This window comes from Bubalus kerabau, chromosome 22, assembly GCF_029407905.1.
Source record: "Bubalus kerabau isolate K-KA32 ecotype Philippines breed swamp buffalo chromosome 22, PCC_UOA_SB_1v2, whole genome shotgun sequence".
NCBI lineage: Eukaryota > Metazoa > Chordata > Mammalia > Artiodactyla > Bovidae > Bubalus > Bubalus kerabau.
The window spans coordinates 47,331,088-47,347,524 of record NC_073645.1 but is presented as its reverse complement, the minus strand read 5'-3'; the positions used below and the strand labels follow the sequence as shown (position 1 = coordinate 47,347,524).

General features: G+C 41.2%; 1 long non-coding RNA gene across 1 annotated transcript; it reads right to left on the bottom strand.

Moving 5' to 3' along the window:
• Positions 1 to 1,260: 1,260 nt before the first annotated feature.
• On the bottom strand, positions 1,261 to 2,209 carry LOC129636934 (uncharacterized). The gene is made up of 2 exons (XR_008707223.1): positions 2,084 to 2,209; positions 1,261 to 1,857 (listed from the first exon to the last, which is right to left on the bottom strand). It is a non-coding gene; the product is annotated as an uncharacterized LOC129636934 (long non-coding RNA).
• Between the last annotated feature and the right edge of the window lie 14,228 nt (positions 2,210 to 16,437).

Here is a 16,437-nt window from a genome sequence, read left to right as displayed (position 1 = left end):
ATTGAGTATCGTTCCCTGTGCTATGTAGTAGGTCCTTGTTGGTTACCGTTTCTATAGGGAGCACGTGCTAGTTTGTCTTGGGCTTAATCAGTGGAGGTGGGGAAATGGGCTCCGTGAGTGCTCGTGAATTTTGTACGAAGGCTGGTTTGGAAGAGGAGAAAATGAGAGAGAGAGAGAGAGAGAGAAGGGGAGGGAAGGAAAGGGAAGGATGGGAAGAGAAGACAATAGACAGAGGAGGGATCCAGGAGTTTTAAACAATGAGTTGACGGGTGGAAGACTCGAGCAAGACTCAAGGAAGTGGCCAATAGGAAGAAAGAGACTGATGACCCAGGAAGAGGCAGAAACAGTCTTCGGAATGAGTCCCTCAGAAGCGGGGATGGGATAGGATCCAGGGCCAGAGATGAAGCTCCAACCCTGCATCTGAGCTTCGTGGTTAAACAGTGGTCACACGCTGGTTCTGCCGGATACTGTGTGCGTGGCCTTGGGCAAGGGTCTCACCCTCTGTGTCCCTCAGGCTCTTTGCCTGTGATGTGGGGGTGGTACTGGTGCCTTCATCATCAGGTTATCATGAGGGTTCAGTGAAGTAACACATGGAGAGACTTCATGGTGAGCAGCCCATAAGCATTATCTGTTGGTGGTATTATTATTGAAACAGGCAAAAACGAGGAGAGGATGGACGAGGTCAGGATGGTTTGAGGGCTTCTGTTTTCTCTGTCCAACTGGCGGGCAAGTTCACCTGCGGAGAGGAGGGGCCACCCTGGAAGAGTCGTGCAGACATCTGAGGAGGGGGCTAAGATGCAAAGTGGTCTTAACTGAGCATTGCAGGGGGAGCTGCCCCCAAAAAGGTCAGCGCTGAAGCCCAGCTGAGTTTGGCGCCACCAGGTCCAGGCCCCAACTCGCTCAGGGTGTGACAGCACCAGTGAGCAGCCCAACCGGGCGCTGGTGCGGAGCTGGGCGCCCAAGGTGGGGCCGGTGCGGTGGGCACCACGGACGCCCGTCCCTTCCTTCCACCCTCTCGGGCTTCGTCCTGTCCTGCACCTGCAGGGATACATGCCCTCCCCAGGCAGCAAGCCTGGCTCACTTGGGGTGAGGCGTGCAGATGATGCAGGTTGAATCATGGACCCGCCAGGAAAAGACTTCTGTGCTCACATCACCGGTCTAAGTTAGGAGCATTACCCAAGGGCATGGGAAGACGTCCACAAAGTAAGCAATTGCGTCATAATACCAAGATGAAGCTCTTATTGTACCACAGGAGGCAAGTTTGACAGCCGTACCATTACTTTAAATGAACTCTTTTAAATTTCTTTTCATGTGCACATTAGATGCTCTTATGTTAGTGACACCCAAGAAATGCTTGGTATAACCAGCCCTCAGACTCTTCAGGACCATGGCGCAGGGTGCCATGACACAGACTGGCAGCCACAGAGTCACGTAAGAAGCATCGCTTTGTGCATACAACTGCTAAGGCTCGGGATGAAAGCGTTGTCTCCTGGAACATCTCAACTGTAACATCTGCTTGACAAAAAATGTCTGATTAGACGACTCTTATGGAACAAAGTCTAACATATCAAGCATACCGTTTTCAAAAGAAAATTTTTACTGCTCACCACTTAACATTAGACTAATAACATTCAGTGTGGTTCATCTATGTTTTCAAAATACATAGAGATGTTTAATTAAGCAGTGAATATCTTTTTTTCTTTCACAAACAGCTTAAAATAAGGTTCATCAAAACGTGATTTTAATTTGATCACCTGCCTTTTGAAGTCAAGTCTCTCCAACTCCAGCAAAGTGTGGGGTTGAGGCAATTATCTGAATTATTCAGGAACCAGAATTTTACCCTAAATCATCACATTCCTAGAGAACAAAGAATATCTGTCAGTTCAGCCGAAAAGCAGAAAAATTGAACACTTTGCTCTTTTTCTACATGAAATAGCACATACGCGGCCTTATTTTCTCTGAGCTAATTGGCTAATGAATTCTATTTGACCCTGTACAAAGAGGAAGAAAAATCTTAAGAAGATGAAGCCAAGAAGTTAAAGATTCCTTCTCTTTGCAAAAGTCGGCAGAGATCTATATTTACCAAACGTTATTCTGCTTCAAGTTTCTGGTGCCAAATTGGAACTTTCTGAAGAATGGTGTTCAAGCCTTTTCTTAGTTCTCCAGCAATGTTTCAGCTCATCTGTGTTCTTTGTTCATACCTTCTCACCTGAAAACTATTCCATAAATATAGAATGAATTGTAGAGAATTATTTTATATTCAATTTTCTCTTCTTTACAAGTCATTCAAGAATACTTTAGAAACTTTAGTGACTCATGGAGCTAATACTAAAATTTATAAATTCTGCCACTTCCCTAGTGACAACATAATTTAGGATGAAAATCGACTTTGTGTGGAAAGGCTTAGACCCTAGGAATGGTGATTTAGCTAGAAGCTCTGGCTATCCTAGTCTCTTCATTAAAATAAAAAGTTTCCTCCTGAGGTGAGTTTGACTTTGAATAAAGCAAACCCGTGTTGGAGGAAAGGAAGTGTGGGGGTGGATTGTTTATTTCATCTCAGATAAAACAACAGATCGCCAATTAATTAGGATCTGAAAGAACAGAAGTACTCTAGGCATTTCTAATTTTGTAATTCTCAAAGTGTAAGTCCCTTCAGACTCACAAAGCTTATATGGCAACACGGTATGCTCAGGAAAATGTTGGGGTGGAGTTTGAGTCTCTGTCTCAGAGTTTGTCTGAAGGAAGGAACAGGAGGGCGAGATTACGTGCACACTGGAGCCACCCCGGTGTGGTCACCGCCTCCCCCAGATGATGAGCATCAGCTGATTCATCTTGATTTCGATGCTGCGGACACTTGCTCCCAGCGCCTGCCCTGTTTCCATGGTAACCAAGGGACAGCATCCTTGTCCACATGCTTTCGGAACCTCATTAAATCAGGCAGCAGGACAGCAGCTGTGTTCTCCACGCGTTGCTCTGACAGCCATGCACTAATTTTATGATGCTCAGGTGATTTTGGGCGCTTTCTAGGCCAGACTGTTGAGAATGTGTAGATAGTGAGACAGATGGCAGAATAAATAAATATTGCCAAAGTGTTTAATGCACACAAATTTTCTGAAAGGTGCGAACCAACAATGGTAATGTTATTGACTGAGGTAATTTGAAGCCAAATAATAAATACGAAGAGGATGGGATGCTCTCGGAAAATGTTAACTTGAGGTGCTCTTCTGATGATAGTGGTCTCTTGGGAAAATAGCACTTCACAAGAGTCACTAATGTGGTTCTAAGACAGCTGGTGCCCCAGAATGTGAAGTTCTGAAGTACAGAACTTTCCTTTCCCTCCCTAGCATCTTATTATTTCCTGGATTCAAAGAAATCTGAAGAGAAGTCTTTGTACACACAGACACACACACACACGGATATAGATGTCTGATTAAATCAAGAAGTCAGCCCAAAGCCCCGTTTATACCAAAATGAATGCAGATTTGACAAATCCTGAGTTAAGAGCCAGATCCCTCCCACTGCTTCTTACCCCCAAGGGTGCTTGAAGATACTCGTTCAATAGAAAGGAGGCCAGAACAGATATGTCTTGCAAATTTCCAACGGTAATCCAAAAATTTCTTCAAGCTGAGAATGGCAGAGCAAGTGTTGGATTCATCAGCTTTAATGAAGATGACCAACAGCTAAGAAGAGAGTCCCAGGGCTTCTGCTGCTCTCACGCAGAGGAAAGGAGCACTTCTTCCCCAGATCTGGAGCCAGACTCCCGGGACCCCAGCCCTGCCCGGCTCCTGCTAGAGGCATGGCCTTGGGCAAGTTGTCTAACTTCTCACTGCTTCACCTCTAAGCCAGAGACATTCATGGTCCCTACCTCTGCCCCCACGGGTTTTTTGTTTTTTTTTTTTGCAAACATAATGAATTCATCTCTGACTTAGATGCTTAGAAAGGTTCCTGGTGCTACTCAAGGCGTAGGCAGTTAAAGTTTTCTTCCTTATGCTAATTCCACTTTTCCCACAAAACAGTTACAAAAAATGGTCTGGTTTTGCAGGAAGTTGGACAGGTGCCTGAAAACCTCTGATCTAGTGCATACTCATGAGCTGTGCCATATCATGTAGTGACTTAACCCCCCTGAGCCTCAGTCTGTTCACCTGAAATAGCAGAACCCACCACCTGGGGTTCTGAGGATGAAATGAGGGAGCACTCACCTGGTGCGTGTCCCCAGGGAAGAGCTCAGTCTGTGAGAGTCACGCTGTTCTTAGGATTAAGTTGTCGTTTGTCAAAACTATGCTAAAATCTTAGGAAAACTAGGTTTTGTCTTAATCTAACACAGAAAGTAAAAATAATACAGAGGGTTTCCCTGCTGGCTCAGTGGTAAAGAATCCGCCTGCCAATGCAGGAGACATGGGTTCAATCCCTGAGCTGGGAAGATCTCACATGCAATTAAGCCCCTGCACAACAACTATTGAGCCTGTGCTCTAGAGCCCAGGAACCGCAAGTACTGAGCCCATGTGCCACGATGCTGAAGCCCATGTGCCCTAAAGCCCTGCTCTGCAGCAAGAGAAGCCACCGCAATGAGAAGCCCTCCCACTGCAACTGGAGAGTAGTCTCCATTTGCTGAAACTAGATAAAAGCCTACACAGCAACAAAGATCCAACACAGCCAAAAAAAAAATAAAAATAAATAAAATTTAAAAAATAATACAGAATGAGGTAGTGCTTGAATAGATTTTGGATTGCACATGTGAATTTTAAAAACAGGAAAGAAATTGCTCCTTGAAAAATTATCTCTTGATCTTTGTGTGAACTCAGGCCTTATAGGAGATTCTGTATCTTTAGCCTTCAAAAATCACATAGTGAAACATTCTGTGTTAGAAGAGGTCAAGAATTATGTAAATCTTCATGGAATTAGTCAGGATCAGAATCCCATTAATAAACATATCAAGAGTTGGAGCTGTTACTAGATACTCCCATTCTTTCTGTAATGAAAAAAATCCATTATTGGGTGATTGTCCAGTATACAAACTTTCACTGTTACTGAGACTGGGTAATACTTGTGGGTTCAGTTCAGTTCAGTTCAGTCACTCAGTCGTGTCCGACTCTTTGCGACCCCATGAATCTCAGCATGCCAGGCCTCCCTGTCCATCACCAACTCCCGGAGTTCACTCAGACTCACGTCCATCGAGTCAGTGATGCCATCCAGCCATCTCATCCTCTGTCTTCCCCTTCTCCTCCTGCCCCCAATCCCTCCCAGCATCAGAGTCTTTTCCGATGAGTCAACTCTTCACATGAGGTGGCCAAAGTACTGGAGTTTCAGCTTCAGCATCATTCCCTCCAAAGAAATCCCAGGGCTGATCTCCTTCAGAATGGACTGATTGGATCTCCTTGTAGTCCAAAGGACTCTCAAGAGTCTTCTCCAACACCACAGTTCAAAGGCATCAATTATTCGGTGCTCAGCCTGGGTAATCAATTAAAATTCCATAATGTAGAATGTATGCTTAGTTGCTCAGTCATGTCTGACTCTCTGTGACCCCATGGACTGTAACCCACCAGGCTTCTCTGTTCCTGGGGATTCTCCAGGCAAGAATACTAGAGTGGGTTGCCATGCCCTCCTCCAGGGGATCTTCCCAACCCTGGACCTTCCTAACTCTGTGACTTCCTAACCCTGGATCAAACCAGGTCTTCCCCATTGCAGGCGGATTCTTTACTGACTGAGCCACAAGGGAAGCCCATAATGTAGATTAGTAAGTGTCTACTTCAAGGGTCCAAGAATAGAGAAGCTGGATTTGGAGGGAGAGAGTCTGCAATGGCCTCAGTGACCCCATGGAGCTGCTAGTGCCTCTAATACTTGTTCCTCCTGGAGCCATAGAATCCTTCTGCTTCCTTCTTGACTCTGCTGAACAGGATTGACTTCGGGGTGTGGAGTCTAAGAAGAATGACACCACTTATTTTAGAATATGAACAAACAAGTGCCCATGTATGTCCTTCATAAAGCCCTGTGCTAATTGCCAGAAGGACTCAGAGGTCCATCAGACACTGTCCTTAGCCTTGGGGAGGCTGTGGTCAAATAGGAAAGAGAGTCTCATACAGTCAGTACAAAAATGGGATGGAAAGAGAGTGAGGATGGGGGTGGAACACGTGCTCAGCAACCCGTTTGCTAAGTTAGAGCCTGGCGTTGCCATATAGGAGAGGCTGCTCACACTTAAATCCACATCAGGGGCATGGCCAGCCCTAGGAAGCCCTCTCACAGGCAGGAGGTGAGAAAGAGCACCAGGGCACCCAGCACCTTCTCTGACATTCCTTCCTCTGCCAACAAATCTGACCTTCCCTCTCCCTTCAGGTAAAAATTGGAGGCTTCTATTATTTTGGTATTACTGTGCATTTGTGCATACTAAGCCACTTCAGTCATGTCCAACTCTGTGCAACTCTATGGACTATAGGCTGCCAGGCTCCTCTGTCTATTGGACTTTGCAGGCAAGAATACTAGAGTGGGTTTCAATGCCCTTCTCTAAGGGATCTTCTCGACCCAGGAATCAAATCTGCATCTCCTGCATTTGCAGGCCCTTTCTTTTCCACTGGTATCATCTGGGAAGCCCCTTTGGTGTTACCATTCTCCCCCAAATATGGAAGAGATACATGCTTACAGAAACAGAAAGAAGAAAAGAAAAACAAATGAACAAAACAACCACCATTCAAAATGACTATTTGAATCTTGGTGAACTTATTCCCAATCATTTTCTGTTTTTAATTTCTTTTAGTGTATATGTGAACACATAAGTTTATTTTTAATCCTGATTTTTCATTTAACATGAAAATGAATGCCTTTATAAAAACTCTGTACACAGCAGTCTGTGACTGCATATGTTCTGTTCCATTATAATTTACCTACACATTCCACTATTGTTTAGGTTTTTTCCTAATCTTTTCTGTTATACATAATTTACAAGAAACATCTTTGTGCCTAAAATGGCATTTCTAAAGCTGATATCTCTTCAAAGATATCCTGTAAGATGTTTTAATAGATAAAGTGTCCTGTGCTCAAATTAGTTTGTTAAAGCCTGGGTTGAAGAAATAAACATCTTCTGTGCAGGAATGTTCAGAGCCTTTGTACTTGGTGTATTGTGAATCTTCAACAGAGGGGTACACTTCCCATGAAATTAAAAGACACTTATCCGTGTATGGTAAAACCAATACAATATTGTAAAGTAAAAAAATAAATACATAAATGATGAAAAAAAAAAAGACACTTGCTCCTTGGAAGAAAAGCTATGACCAACCTAGACAGCATATTAAAAAGCAGAGACATTACTTTGCCAACAAAGGTCCATCTAGTCAAAGCTATGGTTTTTCCAGTAGCCATGTATGGATGTGAGAGTTGAAGTATAAAGAAATCTGAACACCGAAGAACTGATGCTTTTGAACTATGGCGTTGGAGAAGACTCTTGAGAGTCCCTTGGACTGCAAGGGGATCAAAGCGGTCAATCCTAAAGGAAATCAGTCTTGAATATTCATTGGATGGACCGATGCTGAAGCTGAAGCTCCAACACTTTGGCCCCCTAATGTGAAGAACTGACTCATTGGAAAAGACCCTGATGCTGGGAAAAATTGAAGGCAGGAAGAGAAGGGGATTACAGAGCATGAGATGGTTGGATGGCATCACGGACTTGATGGACATGAGTTTGAGCGAGCTCTGGAAGCTGGTGATGGACAGGGAGGCCTAGTGCTGTAGTCCATGGGGTCAAAAAGAGTTGGACACAAGTGAGCAGCTCAACTGAACTGAACACTTACCAGACTTCATGGACCATGGAATCCTTCCTTTTCAAGACTTTATTAGCATGACTGACACTTTTCAATAGAATTAAGATGTAGTTCTTTTTTTTTTTTTTGGCAAAAACACATTTGAAATATCTTTGAAAAACTTTTAAAATGACTAATGTGTCCCTGATATCAAAATCAGACAGGGTAGATCAAGATAGAAAAACTATGGGTCATTTGCTTTTAAATGCAAATGCAACCATCCAAAAGAAAATTTTAGCAAATCAATTACAACAGGGTGTAAAACAGATTAAGGATGCAAAGACCCTTCAGCATTGAGAAATGTAGTAATATAAACTATTACATTGAAAGATGAAGAAAAAAAATCTAGTGATCATCTTAGGCGACATCAAGACAGCCTACAAAATTTCAGATTTATTCTAGATTTAAATGAAAAGGAAAAACTCTTAGAAAATAGCTATAAAATAAAAAACAGCTATAAAATAAAACTTTTTAAATGAAATGGAATACATAATAGAATACAAAATTAATATCTAAATAAGGATATTTGGACTGAAATTAGGAATAAAACAAGAATACCTTCTCTAAGTATTATTATTCTACACCACGTGGAACATCTAGCTACTGCATGCTGGTGGGGAAAGTACTTACTATGTTGATTAAAATAATAATTTAGAAATATGTTTCTGTTTAAGAGTTCCTGGGAAAATCCAATAACCATTAATTGAATAGAAATCTTTAGTTAAAATTCCATATTAGCTAGGGAAAAAAGAACCAAATAGCTACTTGGCTAAACAAGAAAATTTCTTAAAGGAAAAAGACAAAACAATAATGAAAAATCAAAAGTAAGCACAGACACAGATGGATCAAAATGTAGATATTTAAAGATTATATTATTATATTAAATACAAAAAATATATAAATAATTAAACACTAACCAAAAATCTTGCAAATTAAGAACCACAGTCTTAGCTAATGTTTAGGTCAAACAGAAAATTAAAGGGAAATAGCAAACCACTTAGAAAATAATGAAGAAACACTTTATTCTAAAAATCTATAATACACATTGAAATGCCTTAAAAAATCTATAGATATAAGTGTTTAGTTATCAAAGATGAAAAATAAGGAAAGAATAATAGAAAGAAACCAGAAAGTAGAAAGGGAACTATAAAATAAATGAAAAGAAAGAAAGTGGAAATTTATTAATTTAAAAGACAAAGTTAATGAAATAGAAAACCATAGCAACCAAGACAGTAGAAGGATAAATTAATCCAAAAGCTGTTTCTTTCGAAAGAACACTAAAAAAAGTGTGATTAAGGAAAATATACACAATAAAAATGAGAATAGAAATTGAATCACAGGTAAAAGAGAACTTATAAAAAAATGAGGAAATATAACATGTAATACTATGGCAAATACTTTGAAAATGGAGAGTGAAAAAATTAAGTATAAATTACCTAAATTGGTCCAATAAAAAAGTAGAAACTCTGAATAGACCAGTTACTACAGAAGAAATTGCAAAGCTACTTAAAGCTATATTAAGACACATACAAAGCAAGATAGTTTCACAGCTGAACTCTATCTAACTTTTAAAGATCAGATAAATAAATCCAATATTATGTAAAGTATTCTTGGCCAGAAATAAAGAAATCTTCCCAATTAAATTTATGTAGTTTGCATGTCTTTAATACCAAAATCTGACCAAAAAATTATAAAAAACAATTATAGTCTGATTTAACTTATGAAAATCAATGTAAAAAATCTAAATAGAATTTTTTAGAATCCATCAATGTAGCAAAAGAATATTTTGATATTTTTATTAAAAAACTTTTCATAAGGCAAAACAGGTTCAGCAGCTCTACAATTATCAACACAATGCATTGCATTAGTAAATTAAAGGAGTAAAATCATTTGATCAAATCAACAGATGCTAGAAAGGCAATTGATAAAATATAGTGGTAACTTTATCCCTAATAAAATTTTTAAGTAAAATGGATAGAGAAGTAAATAACTTAATAACTACATTACTTACTTGTTTACTAAATGACTATTTACTAAATTAATAAAGACCATTTAATAAAATCAATAGCAAATATATTCTATAAGAGGAATATATTAAATAATATCAATTAAATTAGAAATTAGACAGTGATGCCTGCCATTGCTGTTTTTATTAATTATTGTCCTTAAAGTTTTAGCAGAAGCAATACAAGTATTATGGGTTGAATTGTGTTTCCACTGAAAAAATGCTGAAGCCCTAACCTGAAGTTCCTGTGAGTCCCATCTTATTTGGAAATAGGATCTTTGCAGATGATCAAGTTAAAAGGAGGTCATTAGGATTGGGCCCTAATCCACTACTACCAATGTCCTTATAAGAAGGAGAAATTTGGACACACACATGTACTCAGGACAGATTTTGTGTGTGTGGAGGTGGGGGGAGTCTCTAAAATCACAGCGGATGGTGACTGCAGCCATGAAATTCAAAAACACTTGCTCCTTGGAAAGAAAGCTATTACAAACATAGACAGTGCAGAGACATCACTTTGCCAACAAAAGTCCATGTAGTCAAAGCTATGGTTTTTCTAGTAGTCATGTACAGATATGAGAGTTGGATCATAAAGAAGGCTGAGCACTAAAGAAGTGATGCTTTCGAACTGTAGTGCTGGAGAAGACTCTTGAGAGTCCCTTGGACTGCAAAGAGATCAAACCAGTCAATCCTAAGGAAAATCAACCCTGAATATTCATTGGAAAGACTGATGCTGAAGCTGAAGTTCCAATAATTTGGCCACCTGATGTGAAGAGCCAACTCATTGGAAAATTCTCTGATGCTGGAAAAGATTGAGGGCAGGAGGAGAAGGGGACGACAGAGGATGAGATGGTTGGATGGCATCACCAACTCAATGGATATGAATTTGAGCAAGCTCCAGGAGATAGCAGGGGAGAGAGGAACCTGACGTGCTACAGTCCATGGGGTCACAAAGAGCCAGACACGACTCAGTGACTGAACAACATGCACTCAGGAAAAATGCCATAGAACAGAAAGGCAGAGATTGGGGTGACGCTTCTACAAACGAAGGAACACCCAGGATTGCCAGCCAGTCACTGGAAGCTTGGGGAGAGGCATGAAAACGATTCTGCCCCCCAACTCAGAAGGACCCAGCCCTGAATCCACCTTGCTCTCCGAACTGTGAGACAATGCATTCTGCTTTTAAGCCACTCTATAATCCTTTGCTCTGGCAACCCTAGCAAAGTAATGCAACATGAAAATTGAATAACAGATATAAGCATTAGAAAAGAGACAACTACCTGTTTTTAATAATGTTACAACCTTATACCCAGAAAACCCCAAAAGATTTTTTTTGTTACTAGAATAATAATATGTAAGGTGCCCTCATACAAGATGAAGGCACAACGCGCAGTAGCTTTCCTCTCTTCTCAGTGTGAGCATTGTCTGGATTCCCTCCATCCGCCCTCCTGATCCGCTGCCCTCGCCTCCTGCCTGGCTCTGCTCACGTGTGTGGACTTCCTTGTCCTCTGGATTCCAGCTGGGTTCAGCAAGTGGGAACACTGGTAGGAGGTCAGAGGACAGCAGGAGGGAGAGATAGGGTGTCTTTCTTTCTGCCGTCTGTGGATGGGAGATGGCTGCTCCTCTACCAAAGGCTCCTCTCCAGCTAGCCTGTCCTGGGGAAGCTGTAGCTTTCCCTCCTGGTTCTGTAAGCAGCTCCCTTGCAGCCCTCCTGCCTGCTTTGGCTCACCGTGGCGTGCTTCTCCACTCACTCATTGGCTTCCCTTACTTATACCCATACCTTTATGTATACTTTCTTTTCTCTATTATAAATATTTTTATTGGAATATAATTTCTCTACGATATTGTGTTGGTTTCTCGTATACAATGAAGTGAATCAGCCATATGCATACATATATCCCCTTCCTCTTGGACCTCCCTTCCACATCCTCCCCCCCGCCCCACCACCCATCCACCTAGGTCATTACAGAGTATGGAACTGAGCGTCCTGTGCTTTATAGCAAGTTCCCACGAGCTAGCTATTTTCCAGGGCTTCCCAGGTGGCACTAGTGGTAAAGAACCCACCAGCAATGCAGGAGACGCCAGAGACGCCCATGGTAGTGTATCTACATCAGTCCTGATCTCCCAATTCATCCCACCCTTCCTTTCTCCCGCTGTGTCCACATGTCTGCTCCCTATGTCTGAGTCTCTATTCCTGCCTTGAAAATAGATTCATCCGTACCATTTGTCTAGATTCCTCATACTTGCATTAATATACGATATTTGTACTTTCTTGTCAAATATTTTCAGTACGCTGCTCCATATTCCATGTGCTTCTGGCCAGATCACTGCCACAAGCGCCCAGAAGTGGAAACTGGAAAATATATTTCATTCACAATGGTAACAAAATCCACAAATAGTATTTCACAAAAAATGTGCAGTCTCTAAAAGGAGAAAACCAAAGGCACATATTGGATGATAGAAGACAAGAGTTGAACAAATATTCTTTTTGGATTAGAAGACTTACTGCCATAAAAAGTCAATTCTCCTAAATTAATATATGAAAGTAATATAATTGCAATTAAAATCTCAGTGAGTTGTTTCCAAATTGGATGGAATGATATTAAAGCTTAAATGGAAGAGTAAGTGCCCCCAGAATAGCTAAGAAAGTTACGGAAAAGAACAGTGAGTACACTTCCTCACAAAATAATGGGTCGTGATCTAAGCTCTGCAATCAAGTCAGTGTGGCTTCAGAAAGAGACAAAGAGATCAGGGGAACCAAAGAGAGAAGCAAGACTTGGATCTCAGCAAGTACAAAAATATAATAGACTACAAGGTTTCATTTCAGTGGAAAAAAGATGGATTATTTAATAAATAGTGTCAGTATAATGGATGTCTGAAGGAAGATATCATTGGATCCTTATTTACATCACATTAAAAAACATAATCTAGATGGACTGAAGATTTGAAAGTAAAACAAAAAAAAGAAACTAAAAATTTCAAGAAAATATAGAATTTGTATGCATACTATCTAGGGACAGTAAAGGCCTTCTTAATCACCACTGGAAACCTACAAGTCATAGATTTTAAATTTATACACATACACACACGTATATATATAGTCTTTAAATTCTAGGAAGACAAACTGGGCTCAGTACACAGTCAACAGTGCGTGTGTGTGTGTGCGTGCGCGCGTGCGCGCACGTGCGTTCTCAGTATGAGTGATCAGTCGTGTCCAAGTCTTTGTGACTCCATAGACTGTAGCTTACCAGGCTTTGTCCATGGGATTATTTCAGCAAGAATACTGGAATGGGTTGCCATTTCCTCCTTCAGAGATCTTCCCCACCCAGGGATCGAACGGGCATCTCCTGCATGTCCTGCATTGGTGGGCAGATTCTTTACCACTGAGCCACCTGAGAAGCCCAACAGACAATGGTAATTTTGTAATGTGTTTGTAATGTATTTAGGTGTCAGTTTGCCCTTAGAGACTCCAGAGGAAAACTGGGGCGGATAGGGGTCTTTCTTCCTGTTCCGGTGTATTCTCAGGCTGCTCCCGCTGTATGCAGTGGCCGCTAGTGTGCACGACCCCCAGTGGGGACACCCTCTGTGAGTTTCAGTGGTACCACATCTGCAGGGGGCTTCCAGGAGTTCAGAGGTGTCTCTAGTGATGGAGATCCATGCCAGTCTCACCGGTCCCATGCTGTTCCTCCACGGAAGGAGGAACAAGGACCAGCCCCAGAGTCTTCACTGATGTCCACTCTTCCCGTGACCCAGTTGCACACTTTCTCCAAATCTCTGCTCAAGTGCCAGCTCTGCGATGTCCTCCCTGAGCACCCTGTCTAAAATAGCGCTATCTCCTCCACTGCCTCTGTCACTCCCATTCCCTTCTCTTCCACTCCCCTCTGACTCCCATGCATTTACCCGTTGGTTGTCCATCTGTCCCTCTAGAATGGAAGCTCTGTGAGCAGAGGGATTTGATCTGCTTTGTTCAGAACTGTATACAGCTGGCAACAGCAGTGCCTGGTATATAGCAGGTGTTCAGTAAGTGTTTGTTGAATGAGTGAGTGAATGACTTGACAGCCAGTGGACTAGAAAAATTTTAAGTAACTCAAAATTGGGGCTTCCCTGGTGGCTCGGTGGTAAGCAATCTGCCTGCCAGTGCAGGAGACACGGGTTCAATCCCTGGTCTGAGAAGATTCCACATACCTTGGAGCAGCTAAGCCCGTGTGCCTCAACTACTAAGCCTGTGCTGTAGAGCCCAAGTTCCACAGCAAGAGAAGCCACCGAGATGAGAAGCCCGTGCACCCCAGCTAGTGAGAAGTCCCTGTTCTCTGCAATAAGAGAACAGTCCACGCAGCACTGAAAACCCAGGACAGCCAAAACTAAAATAAATAAATAACTCACATTTTATTATTAATATTGGTAGGGATGAGCGCTGAAGGATATGCCCACATTATAAATTGTCACAACCCTTTTTTAAGATGCTGTCTGGAAGTGTTTATCCCATTCGTGGGAGTCTAATCCACAGAAATAAAAATAGAAGGACATAAGAGGATATTTATTTGTGCATTATTTAGCAAAAAAAAAAAGGGGGGAAATTAAATTAAACCCTGTCAGGAGGAGAATGGTGGAATAAATCACGGCACAACCACATTATGAAATATAATGTAGCAATTTATTATAAAATGAACTAAAGTTATACAAGTTGTTTTGGAGGGATTTGTGTGAGATTCTGTCGAATTCAAAAGGCAATGCTCAAAAATATGTGTATTCAGACTTAAAGAACCAACTTATGTTGCCAGGGGGGAAGAATGGGGACAAGGAATAGTTAGGGAGTTTGGAATGGACATGTACGCGCTGCTATATTTAAAATGAATAACCAACAAGATCCTGCTGTATAGCACATGGGACTCTGCTCAGTGTTATCTGGAAGCCTGGATGGGGGGGAGTTTGGGGGAGAATGGAGACATGTATCTGTATGGCAGAGTCCCTTTGCTGTCCACCTAAAACTATCACAGCATTGTTAATCAGCTTTACTCCAATACAAAATAAAAAGTTTAAAAAAAGAAATATTTGTATAATATGTCTTTTGCATATTTTAAACCTTTAAATCTTTGAAATTATTTTTTATTAAAAACTATGCTAATAACATAAAATGAGTACCTGCAATGTACTGAGAAATAATGCAAACATACCAAAGAAATAAAATTGTCTCACTTAAGAAAGATGTTACTTCATTAATTATTCATACAGATACAATGTTTACTTTTCTTATTGAGTAACAAAATGGTTATATACCACAATAGAAGTGTGGAAAAATTCTGAGAGGGTGGTATCCCAAAGATTTTCTTGAGGCGATAACTTGCTCTAATGTGGTTTTAAGAGAAATGATAGTTTAGATCAAGAAGAAGGTGGCAAATGGCTAACTAATTTGCTTGCTAAAAAGTTTTTACTTATGTGGGAATATCAGATTCATAGGCGCATGCACAAAAGTTCCATAAATGAGGGTTATACAAAGTTCCATAAATCAAGGTGATAAGAAATTAGTAATGGTAATTATGAACTAAATAATTAAATAATTTGCATCATTAGTATATTATTTTTCAAAAAAGATCTGTCAATGCATCTGAAAGTGAAAGTGTTAGTTGCTCACTTACGTCCAACTCTTTGTGACCCCATGGACTGTAGCCCACCAGGCTCCTCTGTCTGTAATTCTCCAGGCAAGAATACTGGAGTGGTTCAGTTCAGTTCAGTTTAGTTGCTCAGTCATGTCTGACTCTTTGCGACCCCATGAACCGCAGCACGCCAGGCCTCCCTGTCCATCACCAACTCCCAGAGTCCACCCAAACCCATATCCATTGTGTCGGTGATGCCATCCAACCATCTCATCCTCTGTCATCCCCTTCTCCTCCCACCTTCAATCTTTCCCAGCATCAGGGTCTTTTCCAATGAGTCAGCTCTTCTCATCAGGTGGCCAAAGGATTGGAGTCTCAGCTTCAACATCAGTCCCTCCAATGAACACCCAGGACTGATTTCCTTTAGGATGGACTGGTTGGATCTCCTTGCAGTCCAAGGGACTCTCAAGAGTCTTCTGCAACACCACAGTTCAAAAGCATCAATTCTTCGGCGCTCAGCTTTCTTTATAGTCCAACTCTCACATCCATGACTACTGGAAAAACCATAGCCTTGACTAGACAGACCTTTGTTGGCAAAGTAATGTCTCTGCTTTTGAATATGCTGTCTAGGTTGGTCATAACTTTCCTTCCAAGGAGCAAGAGTCTTTTAATTTCATGGCTACAATCACCATCTGCAGTGATTTTGGAGCCCAGAAAAATAAAGTCAGCCATGGTTTCCACATCTATTTGCCATGAAGTGATGGGACCGGATGCCATGATCTTAGTTTACTGAATGTTGAGCTTTAAGCCAACTACCAATTCCTTCTCCAAGGCATCTTCTTAACCCAGAGATTGAACCCAGGTCTTCTGCATTGCAGGCAGATTCTTTACCACCTGAGTCACCAGGGAAGCCCCATTAATGCATCTACTGAAGAATTACATTTGATGTAATATGTTGCATGCATTCAGACATAATCTAGCTTGAAAAACTCCTGCAATGTAGCAATCACTAATAAACCAAGAGACATAGGATAAACAAAGAAAATTGTTA